The sequence below is a fragment of the Nannospalax galili genome, unplaced genomic scaffold (assembly GCF_000622305.1).
Source record: "Nannospalax galili isolate Female #2095 unplaced genomic scaffold, S.galili_v1.0 scaffold17, whole genome shotgun sequence".
Classification (NCBI taxonomy): Eukaryota; Metazoa; Chordata; class Mammalia; order Rodentia; family Spalacidae; genus Nannospalax; species Nannospalax galili.
In genome coordinates this window covers 8,346,560-8,363,177 of record NW_008342276.1, presented here as the reverse complement: position 1 = coordinate 8,363,177, position 16,618 = coordinate 8,346,560, and the positions used below count along the sequence as shown (strand labels likewise).

The 16,618-nt window shown below is 44.5% G+C and overlaps 1 protein-coding gene across 4 annotated transcripts in view; it reads right to left on the bottom strand.

Moving 5' to 3' along the window:
- Window positions 1-13,915: 13,915 nt before the first annotated feature.
- Window positions 13,916-16,618, bottom strand: part of Zhx2 (zinc fingers and homeoboxes 2) — a 174,263-nt gene continuing 171,560 nt past the window's right edge. For all 4 annotated transcript variants that reach the window (XM_029565870.1, XM_029565868.1, XM_029565869.1 and 1 more), the window contains one exon: window positions 13,916-15,181. The gene's annotated coding sequence lies outside the window, so the exon portion shown is untranslated. The remainder of the gene's footprint in view (window positions 15,182-16,618) is intronic.

The window sequence follows — 16,618 nt, the reverse complement described above, 5'->3', positions numbered from 1 at the left end:
GGGAGGACATGGCGGCAGGAGGAAGAGGCTGACTTTTCACACTACAATGGTGGCAGTCAGGGAGGACATGGTGGCAGTCAGGGAGGACATGGTGGCAGGAGGAAGAGGCTGACTTTTCACACTACATTGCACAGTCAAGAAGCGGAGAGTGAACAGGAAATGGGGCCGGACTATGAAACCTCAAGGCCTGTCCCATAGTGGCTCACTTCCTCCCAGCAACATTCTGCCTCCTAAAGGTTCCACAACCTTCCCAGACATCACCACCAGCTGGGGACCATGTATTTAAATATGTAAGCCTATGAGGGACATTTCACATTCAAACCACAGCTATGCTGTTCATAAGATAACAGTACTGAGGCAGTTACAATTGCCTGAATTTCTTAATTGCTCTTTGGTTAAAATTGCTCCGATGGGATTTTGTATTGAAAAATTTTCAAATGAATAAGAAAAATGGAGAAACTAGTTTATGTCCCTTTTCTAGATTTAACAATTGTTAATTTACCATTCTTTATTTCTGAAACAATTTAAATATTTAAAGTTAAATCATATATATTTCTTTACATTTCACCCCTTCATTATGCATCACTAAACAATGAATACATTTTCTTACATAACTCTATTAATAAGCATTTAATGACCAATAAGAGTTTCCTAATATCATCTATGATCTATCTATATTAAACTTTCTGCATTTGCTTCCAAATGTCTCGCACAGTTGATCTGCTCAAACCAGGATATAGGTGTGACCATGCATCCCACCTCATTGCTGTGTAATAAAGAAACCTAAATTTATGTCCTGCTCTTGGAGCTAATTTTATGCACATTGTGCTGGTCTTTGCTTCCTTTATCTCCTCATACTTAATCCTTTCCTCCTCCTCCTTTCCATTCCTCTCCCTCCCTCCCCCTCCCTCCCTCCTTTTCTTCCTTCCTCAGTATTTACCACAATCTCTGAGATGTGTTAGGCTGGACACTGGGGATGTAAAGATGAGCAGAGTCAGAACCTTGCCTCAGGGATTCCACAGTGAGACCAGTCACATGAATGGACAATATAAATCAGTATGTGAGTACGCTGCCAGAGAGGAAGGCTAGGCATTCCACAACTCTGCAGCTTCCTTCAAATGATGAGGAGAAAAAGAAAAGAAAATCAGCTTGGGCATGCAGATGGAATAGATAGTTTACAGGTCATGAAATAGGTTTCAAATTCCCACAGCCTGTTGGTTCCTTGTCTTTATGAGTCAACAGAAGTTTGTCCTTAAAATATTGATATTCTAGTTGTTTGAAGTCTGTTTTCAGTCCTCTTCACAGTTCTTTGAAAGGCCCTCTCCTACCCAGGTCCTCACATTCCCATCAGTCTTCCGTGACCACAGATAGGAACATCAGAGCCCTAGAAAGGAAGCCTGGCCTGGGGATGTTTGGAGGACTCCTTGGGGACACTGTGCTGGAAATACATTTACCATGTGTCAGCCCATTTTGAATGTGGGCGTGTCCATGTGCTGTTTCCAGTGTGGTAATCAGTTCTGAGCCATAGCAATCACTCAATGAGGGACTGGACTGTTGCTGTTAAAAGCCTGGGCTTTGGTTTCAGAGCAACCTGGGTTGAAATCTTGGCTTTGACACTAGTTGTGTGGCTTTGGGACAATTCCAGAGTCCAATCTTGAAGAACTCTGAAATCCAGCTTTACTCCTCTGCTGTGGAAGATTATGCAATTTCCCAATGTGACGGATCAAAATTGTAATGTTCCATGGACATCCTTCCTTCTCAGAGCCCTAGCCATTCTTACACAATATGTAGACACTCTGCCACCCAAGGGAATTTGAGGCACCATGCAAAACAGCCCTTGGAGCACATGTAGATTGAAAAATCCTTTAGAGAGAAAGTTATTCTGCTAAGGTCAGCTCAGCCCTTAGACTGGTCTGGTGCTGGTGCCTGGAAGGTTCACCCATATCTGCAGAGTGGAGGTTGCATCCAGACATGGAGCAGGGGCAGCTGTCTTTCCAGAGCAACTGGTTAAGTGACCCAGACAAAGGCCCTCTGTTTCCTTAACAGGCGCCACTGAAGCTGTAGCTTGGCAAAGGAAAGATGCTGAGAGATGTGTTCTGGGTTTGGATAAATGTTCCTAAACAACTCCCTTTTCACTTTTCCATCCCATTGTCTGCTGTTCTTTAAATATACATTGTTTATGGCCACATGCCTTTCCAGAATCCCCTAGGGGAGCTTCTGACAATCTTTGCTCAAAAGCTTTCGAACTATGGCCCAGAAGTGTATTTAGCTCTCTATTTTCCTGAGAAACTTCTTCAAAGGCTTTGGTTGGGGTAGAGATAGAGAGCTCAAGTCTTCTTCTAGTATGCTAGTTTAGGCTCCTGGAACCATCAGCTCTCACAGCTGGAATGAAAGTTAAAGGTATTTGTTCTAAATTCCCCTCCCCCCCCCCCCCATTTTCAGAAGAGATGACAGAGGCTCAAGAAGGAAAAATGATTGCCTTTTCCAGGGTCATGAGCCTCATTTGTGGTAAAGCAAGAGCCAGAATTCGGGATTTCTAAATCCTGGGGAGTTAGGGGGCACAGTAGGAGTCAGCTTTGCCATATCTATAGCACATTTTGATGGGAGGCCACTTATCTTTTGCCATGTTTCAGTCATGTTTCCATTTTTTCTAGGCCCCAGAAGGGTTCCTACAAGGTGGAGGGCAGTGTGAGCAAATGTGGAGACATATAAAGTCCATGGAGATGGTTAACAAGGGTTGTCCTGTTAACAGTAGATATTTCCAGTGGGCTTTCAGCTTCATTTCCCACTTATTGGAACTTGCTTAGAAGACCCTATTGAAACCATGACCCACATGGTCCATCCTAGCAGCACAGGCCAAACAAGCAGAACAAAATTAGAATGAAATTTAATTTTTTCTCATCTTCCTAAGAGACACTAAGTAAGCATCCATGTTCAGTCCCTAGCCTTGTATGGTCCTCATGTCATGTATGTTCCTCATGTATGCTCTTCATAGCTGGATTTCCTTTATTCTGTTCTCTTAAACTATACCCTTTCAATTTCCATAGACCTTAAGAATGTGGTCTTAGTGCAAATGTGACCTACCAGGTATGGTGGCACATACCTTTAAATCCTAGAACTCAAGAGGCAGAAGCAGGTGGATCTCTGTGAGTTCGAGGTCAGCATGGTCTACATAGAGAATTCCAGGCCAGCCAGGATTGCGTAGTGAGACCCTGTATCAGAAACAAAACCAAAAAGACTGGCCCAGTTTTTGTCATGTGTGTGTCTCTTACACTACTCACTGAGGCCTGAGTCATATGACCATTTGAAAACAATAGGGTTAAGACTGGCCCAGTTTTTGTCATGTGTGTGTCTCTTACACTACTCACTGAGGACAGACATGTACTGTTATTGTTAGGCCTGAGTCATATGACCATTTTAAAACAATAGGGTCGTATTCTATGTTGTTGTCATGTTCGATAGTTAGAACAGGGCTGTAGAAGACTTCCCCAATGGGAAGGGGTATGTGTGCTGCTACTAAGTGAGGGGCAGTGATGCTGGAGAGATGAAAATGGTTAGCCAATTTCTGACCTGGAGCAGCTTCACAAGAGGAAGATGCCTGTAAACTCAGTGTGATTAGAACTAAGTCTTGGTGATGGTAATTGGCCCAGCAGTTCAAAGGGCTTCCTGAGAGCCAGTTTGATAGTCATCATCCTTAAATCCAGTTTTCCCACCATTCCAGATGAACCTTTGTTTGATCTGGTGGAACTTAGGTTGGGCTTCTAGGAGTGGTTGAAATTTAGGCAAGAAAAAGGAAGGTGTGGGCGTTCCAGGAGGAGAAACTATCCTCCCAGTGCTCACCAATCAGCCCCAGTCAAGGTGATCAGAAGAAGAGACCCTATGAGGAGCCCCAGGATAGCTTTGAAGAGAGTGGCCTGATCCCAGGGTTTGTGACACAAATCCAGTTAAGGGAAACAATGACAAGGTAAAGGACTGCAGACATACCCTGTTTCCCTTTCTGTCAGTTTAATATATGCTGTTTTACTTATTTTGGAAAATCCCAAACTACTTTTGTTTTTCAGGTTCTTTCCAAGACAGATAATAGCTTCTGATATTTTTTTTGAGACAAGGTTTCATGTGGCCCAGGCTATCCTTGAGTTTCCTATATAGTAGAGGATGACCTTGAACATTTGATTCCTCTGCCTCTACCTCCTGAGTATGGGGATGACAGGTGTGAACTTGCTAGAACAGCTTTTCTGTGGTGCTGGAGGTCTACCTTAGGACTTTGTGCATGTTAGACAAGCACTCTACTAACTGAGCTGCATCCCCAGCTGCATGGCTGGGCTTGAGCTGGTTGTCAAAACTGGTTGTTGTGAACTGATGGTTTCTTCCTTGGCTACACTTTAGAGACTGCTTGTTAGATTCATACTACTTAAAATCCTGAATCTACCCTTTCCATTTCTGCTTCCTGTATCTTCCTCTGCGTAGTCACTTGGCAAACACCTACTCATTCTTCAAACACACATCAAGTTTCCTTGAATAGAAAACAAACCTTGTCTAACTTATCTCTGGATAAGTTATTTTCTTGGAAAATAGTGCAGGATAAATTAATAGACATATGAAGGAAGGGCTGTCTATGCAGCACAGGACTAGCACATAAGGTTTGTACTGGTTATATGCATTTGACTGCATGTATCAGAATACTCCAAAGGAAAATTCAATTAAAAAAATAAAGGTTTACCTTCCTCACATGTAAAGAAGTTTGAAAGCAGGCAGATGTTACAGGGGCTTGATGAGCCCATCATGGCCCCTGTCTCAAGATCACTAACATGTACAAAGTAAGAAGGAAAAAGGAGGGACAACAGCACCAGTTATGCAGTGGCTTTCTGCTCATGGCCTATTAGCCACCTTAGCTGCAAGGGAAGCTGGGAAGTTGAGCTCATTACTTGGGGATGAGCAGATTACTAGCTGCAAAATATCTTGGTCTGGATACCAAGAAGTAATAAGAAATAAGGCTGGGAAAATGGCTCAATGGATAATGTGCTTGCTGCACAACCATAAGGACTTGAGTTCAGATCTCCAGCACCCACGAAAAAGTCAGGTGTGGTCGTGTTGATCTGTAACCCTAGCACTGACAGGGCATGGGAAACAGGCAGTTCTAGGGGACCTGCTGGCCTCCAGTCTAGCTGGAACAGTGAGCTCAAGGTTCAGCAAGAGACTGTGTCTCAAAAAATAAGGAGAGTGATAGAAGAAGACATCTGATGTCAACCTCTGGCCTCTACATGCACCTAGATGAGCAAGTGTGCCTGTCCCCCCCTGTACACACACACACACACACACACACACACACATTAAATAAATAAATAAATAAATAAATAAATAAATAAATAAAACAAATAATAGAGAATAGAGGGAGTAACTGTTAGCCTGGCAGCTGATGGCATCCATCAGACATTTACTCTTACATTCTTAAGTTAATAGATTCTTGATGGACCACTATCTTAACCATTATGAAGCCTGTCAGTCAAAGGTAAGTTGATTGATGTTACTGTGGGTGTAGGGTGTGACATAATGACAAGCTTGGTGTGTATTTGCCATTTTGAGTCCATCCCAAAGATTGATGTGTGACCTGGGCCATCTGAAGGATTGAATCAACAGATACTTTTGTCCTTGGACTTCTGGTTGGGGCTGGCTATTGGGAGGCATTAGCAGAAAGGCAGAGGATGATTTCAGAATGTTTATTCCCTTGACTGTCTCCCTGCTGACTCACTATGGCTTATTGAAGACCATGTCTCCTTTCAGGTAGCCTACTCTGTATGTCTGTCCTTTACTGGTCCCCTTGCCATTTCAAGCCAAGATCCCCTAATCCCTCCTTGTTGGCTTCCTTAAACCCTGCGTACAGCTTTGTAAATCCTTTTTTCCTTTCTTTCTTTTTCGAGACAGGGAGACCCTGTAGTGCCTGTAGCCAGGGAGACGGTGGCTCCAGCTGACCTGGAACTTGCTATGTAGACCAAGGTGGCTCCATCTCACAGAGCCTCTGCCTCCTGAGAGCTGGGATTAAAGGCATGTACCATCATGTCGCAGTAGTATAAACAATACACTGAATGAATGGCCCCCAGGTTACCCAGTGTAAATTCCACTGCATTCCCACAGCGATCCAGACAGAGGTTGTCTAATACTGTAGGGACTTATCATGGGAGAGGGTTGAGAATGACTGATAGAACCCTACTCTTCCCCTTTAGATTTGAAGTTCCTTAGGTCAAGAGGAACTCAACGGTGCTTCCTCCACTCTACAGGATATCTGGCTTGCAGCACACCATAGGATGTGTTCAAGAAGTGCTTTTTATTCATTTGTATTCACCTCTCCCACTCTCTTTAAGGCTGTGATGGTGACTGGTGTACTTTATATGTACTACTGTGAGGTATTTTAGATGGGGAGCTTTCAGGGGTCAGCAGGAACTGACATCTCCCCATTCTATCCAGATTGTATTGTATCAGGTCAGCGAAAGCTGTCATTCTCAAGCCCTGTTGGCTGGAAGTAGCTTTCCAGGTGTGCTCGAAGGACAGTACCCATGCCAACTGGATCATACTCTACATCCTCTTCTTTCTTCTACTTCTCTGTTCCCCAGGCTGTTGTGGTCCACGTTCTACAGGCAGGCTGATGTGTGATTAGACTGCTGCACTCCCAAGCACCCTGGTGCTAGAGGTGCTGTTCAATGCCTTCAGCACAGCTTCTTCGCCTTTTAAAAATAATTAATTTAAAATTTTTATTTGTGTGTTTTGCCTCCGTGTGTGTAAGTGCACCCTGTTGTGTAATGCCTGAAGAGGCCAGAAAAAGGCATTAGATCACCTGGAACTGGGTGCTGGGAATCAAACCCCGGTCCTCTGTAAGAGCAGCCAGTGCTCTTAACTGCCGAGCCATCTCTCCAGCCCCTCCCTTTTAAAAATATTTTATTATTTTTATTTTTATTTATTTATTTATTTATTTATTTTTACAACAAGCTGTGGTTTTTATTACTTAGAAAAGCCTCATGGTTATTTCACTTTCTGACTCTGTGCTTGTGCCTTCAACACTTTCACAACGATTTTACATAGTCTTTACCTATAGAGTGGCTTCCTCTCTCTGGCAAGACCTCTGCCTCCTGGTGGCTTGTGTAGCTGTTTCCTTTGGATTAAAATGCCGCCCCCTCCCCAGAGGGAGGAAGGAGGGAGAGGGAAGGAAGAAGGAGGCTCATAAGTCTTAAGAAACTCACAGGAAACTTAGACTCAGGAAGCTCACTAAACTTACAAGACTCATGAAAGTATAAGCAATGAAAGTTGCCATCAGCCATGTTCCACAGGAAGCTCCAGTAAGTCACACGAGTCATCACTCATGGGAGGGTTGTCTTTTCACTGAAATACCTGCCTGAGTTACCCATGCTCCTGTAAGCAACCCCAGTTAAAATCATTGGTTCATCAAGCTCAACCTGGGGAGCAGCCGTATTTTGAGCCTGTTCTTGGTGCTCTCTCTGGGGTGCATAGATGTTTGCTCGTGTCTCCCAGGAAAAGTCACACAGCGTGGCTCCTTTCTGGCAGATATTGTCATGCTCACCATTTGCAGAGGAAAAGACAGCTCTTTCTCCTGGAACCGGATTGGCCCAGCTTGTGTGTGGCCCTGTGCCTACTGTGCTGGAGTGTCATGGCTGAGGGAGGTGAGTCCTGATGATGAGCAGAAGGAAAAAGGAACATCCCTTGGAGGAAGCGGTAGGAGTGCAAAGGGCACACATCAGACTCTTCCACCTGCTGCTCTTGTCCACCTCTCCAAGAACCCTGCCCACCTCACAGAACCTCTCTCCTTGGCCCACCACCCTCTAATCATTCCCAGCAGAGAAATGCACAGCTTGATACGTTTTGCTGGGAGGTTAAAAGAGCAGAGCCATCTTCCTGTGTTTTTCATTCCCTCCTATTATCAGGGCTTTTTTCTTTGGTTTCTACAGATATTAGGCATTTGATGGTGGCTCCCACTGATTTGCTTGAAGAATTTGTTTAAATTGCTTCCAAGTGGCTATCCTAACTGCAAGGGTGGTAAATAGCTGGAGAGAAGTGCAGCCACCTGCAGAGAAGGGCTGGAGATGCTCATTAATGGGATGGACTGGACAGCATGGGGGTGATGAGGGGCCAGGTACTGGGATCACAAGCAGAAAGGCAGTGCAGGGACCAAAAATGAGTTTATGCTGGTCACTGCTAACCCCGCCCCTCTTGCTCTCTCTCTCGCTCTCGCTCTCTCTCCCCATGCTGGAGATCAGATCTAGGTCTCTCTTTTTCTCTCTCTCTTTCCCATGCTGGAGATCAGATCTAGGTCTCTCTCTGTGTCTCTCTGACTCTGTTTCTTTCTCTCTCACTCGCTCTCTCTCTCTCTCACTCTCAGTTGCTCTCGCTCTTTCTCACTCTTGCTCTCTCTCCCCATGCTGGAAATCAGACCTAGGTCTCTCTTTCTCTCTCTTTCTTTCCCATGCTGGAGATTAGATCTAGGTCTCTGTCTCTCTGTCTCTGTCTCTCTCTTTCTTCCTCATGCTGAAGATCAGATCTAGGTCTCTCTCTGTGTCTCTCTGACCTCTCTCTCTCTCTCTCTCTCTCTCTCTCCCATGCTGGAGATAATATTTAGGTCTCTCTCTCTCTGTCTCTGTTTCTCTGTCTCTGTCTCTCTCTCTCTTTTCCATGCTAGAGATTAGATCTAGGTCTCTGTCTCTCTCTGCCTCTGTCTCTCTTTTTCCCTCTCTTTCCCATGCTGAAGATCAGAGATCTAGGGCCCCAGGAATGCTAGCCAAGCTATCTACCACCAAGTCACACCCTTAGCACCCCCCCTTTTTTTTAAATAAGAAGAGTGCAGGTTGGAGTATTGAAATTTGGTGGAGAGTTGAGAGATGATGAGGAATTGCTACATAGAACAAAGTCTCCAGTGTTAGAGGTACATGTCCTGGATGTATGCAACTGCATTGCAATGTAGTCTGAAAGCAATAAACAAATATATGATGACATGTTGTGAAAATCTAGGTGTGAAAAGTAGAGTTGAAAGAAAACACGGCAGACACACAGGTTAGGATACACAGAGTGAGACCTCTAGAATGAAAAATTTAAGTAGCTGTCTAGTCTCAGGGTCCTGAAAGGACAGAGTTGGTGCTTGCATGATGTAGCCTCTGTAAAACCTGCATCCTTAGGTGCCTTGTTTGCCTCATTTGGTTCTGGCCCAGCAGATAAGGGGTCATGGAGGACTGCAGGTGACATTTGATCAGAGGCTAGAACCGAGAGACCATGTGCTCTTATGGTGACCCAGATGGATCTAGAGCTGAGCTTTAGCAAAGGACTGAAAGACGTTCCTCAATGAGAAGGCATCCTAGTATCCTGATTATGTCATAGACATTACAAAGGGCACCAACAGGAGGAAGGAATGAGGGAGGTCTGATGGAAGGTACTAATGGGTAGGTGTCTCCAAGGCAACCACAACCTAAAGCCAAAGTCTAATGTAAGATTGCAGGGTTTTCCTGTCAAAAACCAGATTTCTGTTGCAATACAGCTCTTCTAGTCTAATCCCTATCATTTAAAATATTTATTTATTTATTTATCTTGAGATAGGGTCTCAAGATAAATAGCCCCAGCTAGCCTGGAGCTTACTATGTAGGTTAGGCTGTCCTTGATCTCACAGAGATCTGCCTGCCTCTGCCCCTCAAGTGCTGGGATTCAAGGTATGCACTACCATACCCGGCTGTTTATTTTTAATTTTATGTATATAAGTGTTTGCTTGCATGTATGTAAGGGCACCACATTTGTGCAATACCCTTGGAAGCCAGAAGAGTGTGTTGGAGCCCCTGGAATTAGAGTTACAGACAGTTGTTAGCCACCATTTGATTGCTGAAAATCGAACCCAGGTCCTCTGCAAGAGCATCTAGTGTTCTTAATTGCCAAACCATTTCTCCAGTCCCAAACTCCTGTCATTTTTAATTTGAGTCACTCTATCCATACAGATGCAGGCAAGAATAATAATGGCAATTCTGATAAGATCGTTAATTTCAATTGTCAACTTGATTGGATTGAGAGATACCTAGGAGATTAATAAAGCACATTGCTGGCTGAATTTTTGAGGCAGGGGAAGAAGACCCATCCTGAAAGTAGGCAGCGCCACCATAGGTGGTGGCCCTGATGGATTGAAAGGTGAGGAAGGAGAAAGTTAGCTAGTACGAGCATACTCCTCTTTCTTCCTGGCTGCCATGAGGTGATGAATGAGCAGCTTTCTTCTAACATGCTTTTCCTCTATGATGTTTCTGCCTTGCCAGAGACCTAAAAGTAATGGATCCAGCTGACTGAATGGAACCCTCTGAAACAATAAGCCAAAATAAATCTTTTAAATTGTTTCTATGAGGTATCTTGTCACGATGATGAAAAACTAACACATCCAAAAATTTAGTATGTATTAGATATTGTTCTACCTTTTGTATGGACTCATTATGGTAACAGTCACAAGATGAGATAACTTCATTTATTATCTCCATTTTACAGATGAATTGAGCTGAGGCACAGAGGACATCTGACTTGCCTAAAGTCATTCAGCTAGGAAGTGGTAGAGCAAAGATTCGACCTTAGATAGTGTGACTCCAGAGCGTGCCCTTGACCACGTCACCTTCTGCCTCTTTATATCACCAGAGCTCAGGAAGAAGAAAGATAGTCCTAGGCCAGCCTCACTCATGGTGGAAGCAAGGAAATCACCTGCTCCCTTCCTTGTGACCTGACTTGAGTCTGTGGCCCCTGTTCCAGACTTTACTTTGCCTACCTTCTTCTCATCTGGTTGGATGTACACTCCAAGCACCCCTTCCTTAGATATGACTCTGAATTCCCCTTCCTCAAGTGCTTTCCCCCTTGATTTAATCCCCAAAGCCCCTGGCAGCATCAGCCTAGGAGATAGACTTTCCCCACCTTGACCTGTCACCATGAAGGTGGACATCAGACAGGGACTGATGGGCTAGGTGATTTTCTAGACACTGGAGACTTTCTATATGGTGGATAAGAGTAGGCTTTGGCCTTATAAAGTCTTGAATAAATTCTAAATTCTTGGATTTAAGCTCCAGAATCCCAACTTAAACCAGATGAAATGAAAAATAGCTCACCATGGCTCGTATAACTAGGAAGGGTGGACTTGAGGTCAGATACACCTGAATTTCATTGAGGCTGACTGTCTGACAATGATACCAGTCCCCCTTTTCCTCTTAGGGATGGGACCCCTCCTCTGTTGGTTCTTGGCCACTTGGCCAGCTTTCCTTCCAGCTGTGTGTTGCCATGACTAGCTTCTGGTCACTGGGATATGAACAGAAAGGATAAATTCTATTCCTACACTTTCTTGCTTTCCATACTTCCTGAGGACAGGAATGCAGAAGCAGACTTGTGGGGAGCTTTTGGTCATGTGGATAATTGAAGCAGTCAGCTTTGACTTAGAGATGAGAGGCACCTGCTGAGGATGGCAGAGCTGCCTGACAACCTAGGTCCTTGGAGGGCTATGTAGATTATCTGATGGTCTACCCATCACCGTTGCCCAAGATGAAAAATTACCTTCAATTTTGTTTGGAATGCTGCATCTTGGGGCTTCTTTGTTATAGCAGCTGGCCAGCTGAATGATACTCCAACAGCTATAATACTCTAAAAATAGATGCTTTCATATATGAAGGGTTTTTTTGGCTTTTTGAGACAGGGTCTCCCTGTAGCTCCAGCTGCCTGGACTCACCCTGTAGACCAGGCTGGCCTTGAACTCACAGAGGATCTGCTTACCTCTGCCTCCCGAGTGCTGGTTTAAAGGTGTGTGCCACCTTGCCTGGCTTGAGTTTTTTTTTAAAAAACTTTATTTTTACTGTGTGTGCATATGATGTATGAATGTGGGTGTGCCATGTGTGTGTAGGTCAGAAGGCAACTTTGTGGAGTTGGTTCTCTCCCTCCACCTTTACATAGCTTTTGGAGCTTGAACTCAGGTAGTCATGCTTGTGAGGCAAGCACTTTACCCACTGAGCCATTTCACTGACCCATATGTACATGTTTTCATGAGCCACTGGATGAAGGAACTATGAACTGAAATTGGGTCCTCTGCAAGAACAGTGTGTATCTATTTTTAATTTTATTTATTTTTATTTTATGTGTATAAGTATTATGCCTGCATGTATGTAAGTGTACCCATGTCATGCAGTGCCCACAGAGTACAGAAGAGGGTATAGGATCCCCTAGAGTTACGGACAATTGTTAACTGCCATGTGGGTGCTGGGATTTGAACCCGATCTTCTGCAAGAACAGCCAGTGCTCTTAACCACTGAGCCATCTCTCCAGCCCCATGACCGAGTTTTTAAACTTATGCCAAAAGGCTTCTTTCCCATGGCCAGGGAAATGGCAGCAGCGGGTGCCTGGCTCACAGTGTCTTCCTTTAGCCTCACAGCAGAAGGCGTGAGCTTACAGGCCCAGCTTCCACCTCTGGAGAACAGGCTCTGCTGATTCTGCTTGGTCCACACGCCATACTTGGGGCTAGGATCATGATTGGCCAGGCTTTGGTTGTGTACTGGAGCAGGTACCTTCAATGGTCCTTATGGGATGGGAAGGAAAAAGGCCATTTTAACAAGAAGTAAGGAAGGGACATATAACAGGCAAAACTGCCAGAATTCTAGAATAATCACTTAGTATCTGTATGACTTTGTTCTTGTTAGAAAAACCATATTAATCTTGTTTTCTCATGTGTTCGATGAAAGATTTGTAAAGATAAGCTAAGAAAAATAAGTGTAAAGCACTGACCCCAAAGCCTAATCCCATAGTAAGTGCTCAATTAAAGACCATAGCTATATTATTATTTTTAGATGGCTGATTGGCAAGGAGAATTGGGCCATTTATGATGTGCAGTTATGGGGAGTCTCTAAGCTCTCAGTGAGGAGGATTGACAAGCTGTCTCAGTGAGACCCAGGGTGGTGGTGAGAAGAGGTGGTCATGGGCCTGGAGCCCACAGGAGGGAGGGAGACTTCAAGGGGAAATCAGAGGGGGTCTCCAGGTGGAGGTCAGGCTCTTCTGAATTTCTGATTTTTTAGTGTTTCTCAGATTTAAGGAAGTGGAGGAAGGGTAAGTCTTCCCCCCTTTCTGAAGAATGCTTAGGTCAGTTGAACTGACCCAACATCTGGAAGTCCCTGTTAAAATGAAACCTGTGGACCAGAGTTTCTCAGAGTGAGGTCTCTGGACCAGCAATGGTAGCTTCCCTGGGGACCTAGCCAGCAGTACGTGTTCTGGGGCCCACCCCAGATCTGTTGTTCTTGGTGCCTGTTCAACTTTGAGAGTCTAGATGAATGTCGGGCATGAACACATGACTCTACATCTCTGAAAAAATAATGGCAGTGTCATTTGCCAGTCACCAGTATCTCAGGGTAAGGGAGTAACTTACCCCAGGACATCCAAGAGTGAACAGGGAATGGAATATCTTATTTGCATCTGGATGCTCTCCTCTGCAATGTTTTAAGGATCAATTTGTTATCCTGGAAAAGGGAGGGCTTAGAAACTTCCTCTTCTGTGTCAATGAGATATGAGTTCTACACAAATGGCCTGTTTTTAAAGGCCTGCTTATAACATCAGTTATTCTTAGGATGGCAGCAAGAAATGTGGCCATGGGTCTGGAGAGATTTCTCAAGTGATTAAGAGTGTATACTGGCAGAAGACATGAGTTCAATTTCCAGTACCTACACTGGGTGATTCACAACTTTTTATAACTCTGATGCCTCTTGGCCTCCACTGACATCTGCACTCATGTGCACATATCTGCCCCCATACATATAGTTTAAAAGAACCTTAAAAAATGTGACCATAATGAGTTGGCAATGGGAGGTGGTCAAGTCGGGATTCCAGGCTGAGGCCCTCAGGACCAGATAGGATAGCAATGAACGAGGAACAGAGGGAAGGTTATAAAAATGTTTAGACTTTGCTTTATTGGGTTACAACAAATGAACAACAAGTTAGAAAAATTGGTTTCTCTTCAAACTCCCTAGCATTGTATTTCTGCAGTGTACTCAAGTGGGGGGACAGGGGAATGGGGAATGGGAGAGGGGAACAGGGATCGCAAACAGAATTCGTATTGCGACATTTACACCAGATAGATCTCTGGCTTTTCCTTCTTTAAAAGTTAAGACTAGCTAAAAAAAAAAAGTGCACTCAGGTATCTAAAATTGGCCCAAAACAAACACACAAACAAACAAACAAACAAAATCAATTCATGGTGAGGCTTTGAGTGGACATCTCGTCAAATACCACACCGGGAAAAGGCAGTGAAGAAGAGAAAAGAAAACCAGAGATGTTCAGCTTTGTGCCATCTAGACGGGAAGATCACTGTTTCTTTTCACTTTATGAGTCATGATGATGTGAGCTGTGGGAGCCCTTTCTGCTGGTATTTAAAAAGGTATGTGAAGAGGGTAGCCACCTGTTCCTGGATTCCCCCAGCGCTGTCTGGGCCTAACTGCCAAGCAGCTGAGCAGCCAGATTCACCTCTTGGCAATTCAGAAAGCCTGCATGGGGCTGAGGCAGGGTCCCCAAAAAGCAGCAGCGGGAAGAACTGGGCATGGGTTTGATGTGGAAGACCTGCTGTCTGTCAACCCATTCTAAGATGAGCCAGAGGACCAACCTTCTTCACCAAGAAATCTTCCAAATGTCAAGCTATCTTGAAAAATAAATTCTTCCTACCTAAAATCCAGTAGATATAGTGGTACTAATACTAACACTCCCTCCCCCTCATTAATACAGTAAAAATACAAAAAGGAAAAAAGAGAAAAGCAATGTGGTTAGCCCTCCTTCCTGGAAAAAAAGAAAATACCTTACCACGGTAGTGCTGGAAAAGGAAGTTGCCCTCGATTAAAAAGGTAACAAAATTCCCACATTGTACAAATCAGTTCGAATATAGCAAGAGGCAAGGGAGGGGCAAAGGCAGAAACTATGTACAGGGACCCATTGAAAACGCAGCAGTAGGACTTTGGCACTATGAACAATTCCCACCGGTCCTCTGGGAGGGGTTCCGGGAGCCGCTGGAGTTCCTGTGTTCTCCAGGCACACGCAGCGAAGCACTTCCACTTGTGTCACTGGTGAGAGGCTCACAGCTGCTGCAGAGGGACGTTCTTCTTTCTTCAAAGACAGAGCGTCCCTGTTGTCAGTGCAGAGGTTCTGACCAAGTGCCCTAGACAGATGACACAAACCAAAGAGATGTCAGAGAGAAGTCTGCCATTTCTTGGGGTGGAAGGCAGCTGGCTGGCTTCCTCCTGGTCCTCCTGCACGTGGGGACTCCTTCCAAAGCCAGCCTGGGGTTTGAAGGAGAGAGGGACAAATGCCCTTTAAGATGGGGTGCTGTTTGAATCTGAAATGCCCCCCACAGGCCCATGTGTTTGAATGCTTTGTCCCCAGGTTAGTGGTGGTATTTTGGGAAGTGTGGAGACTTTGGGAGGCAGGATCTAACAGGAAGAAGTAGGTCATTAGGGGAGGGTTCTTGAGGGTATTATCCTTGACTGCTTCTCTCTCTGCTTTCTGTCAGACATGAGGGGAAGAATTCCCTCTGTCACACTCCCACCACATACTACCTCACTCCAGACTCAGAAATACAAAGTCAAGTGGCCATAGCCTGAACATCTGAACTGTGAGCCAAAATAAACAATTCATCCAGTTAAGTTGTTTGTGTCAAGTATTGTGCCATAAGAATGCAGAATCTGACTGATGGGGGCTTGCTTTAAGATATGAGTGTATTTCTTAGGCACAGGCTGATATTATGGAAAATGTCTACAGACTCAGGTTAAGAGCAAGGGAAGGTGATGACTCATGATTCTTTTCAGAATTACAAGACCCTTTCCTATTCCTGGGGAGGCAGTCAGTCACAGTGGCTCCCAAAGGCCCAGAGCCAAGCAGTCCTGAGCTGCACTCCTGACTTTCCTACCATGGGACTGTGGGGCTGTACCCCTGTGAGTTAATCTTCTAGGGCTTAGATTTTGTTTCTGCAAAACGGATGACAACAGAATCCACCCTCCTGCCTGAGTTGTGACAAGTCAGTGAGTTGCTATGTCAGCATTTGGAGTAGTGTCTGGTACTTGGTAGGTATTTTATAAGCTTTCAGTACATGTGCCTTTCCCAAGCGTGATAAGCTATATATTGATAGTAATAAGAGCTGACATTTAAAATGTATTTTTACTTATTCTTTATATCAACCCTGAGAAGTACAGATATCATTATCTTTCCCATTGTATAGATGAGGAGCTAGAAGGTAGAGTGGCTGCCCACCAGGCCCCCAGTAAGTGGCAGAGCCAGGAATCAAACCCAGGTAATCTCTAGAGGCTATGTTTTCAGCAAACTATTTATTAAAAACTCACACCCGTAATCCCAGCACATGGGAGGCTGAGGCAGGACGATTGCTGTTTGAGGCCAGACTGGGCTGTATAGTGAGTTCCAGGCCGGTCTGGGTTACAGAGTTGAGATGTTGTCTCAAAAATGAAAATATCTAAATGTTAGCCTAGAGAGCTAGGTATATTGTTTATCGGTAAAGCATTTGCCTCACATGTATAGGACCACGTGTTTAATCCTCAGTACTACAGAAAAAAAAAAGTCACCATAGAGAAAAGTTTAAATTTGT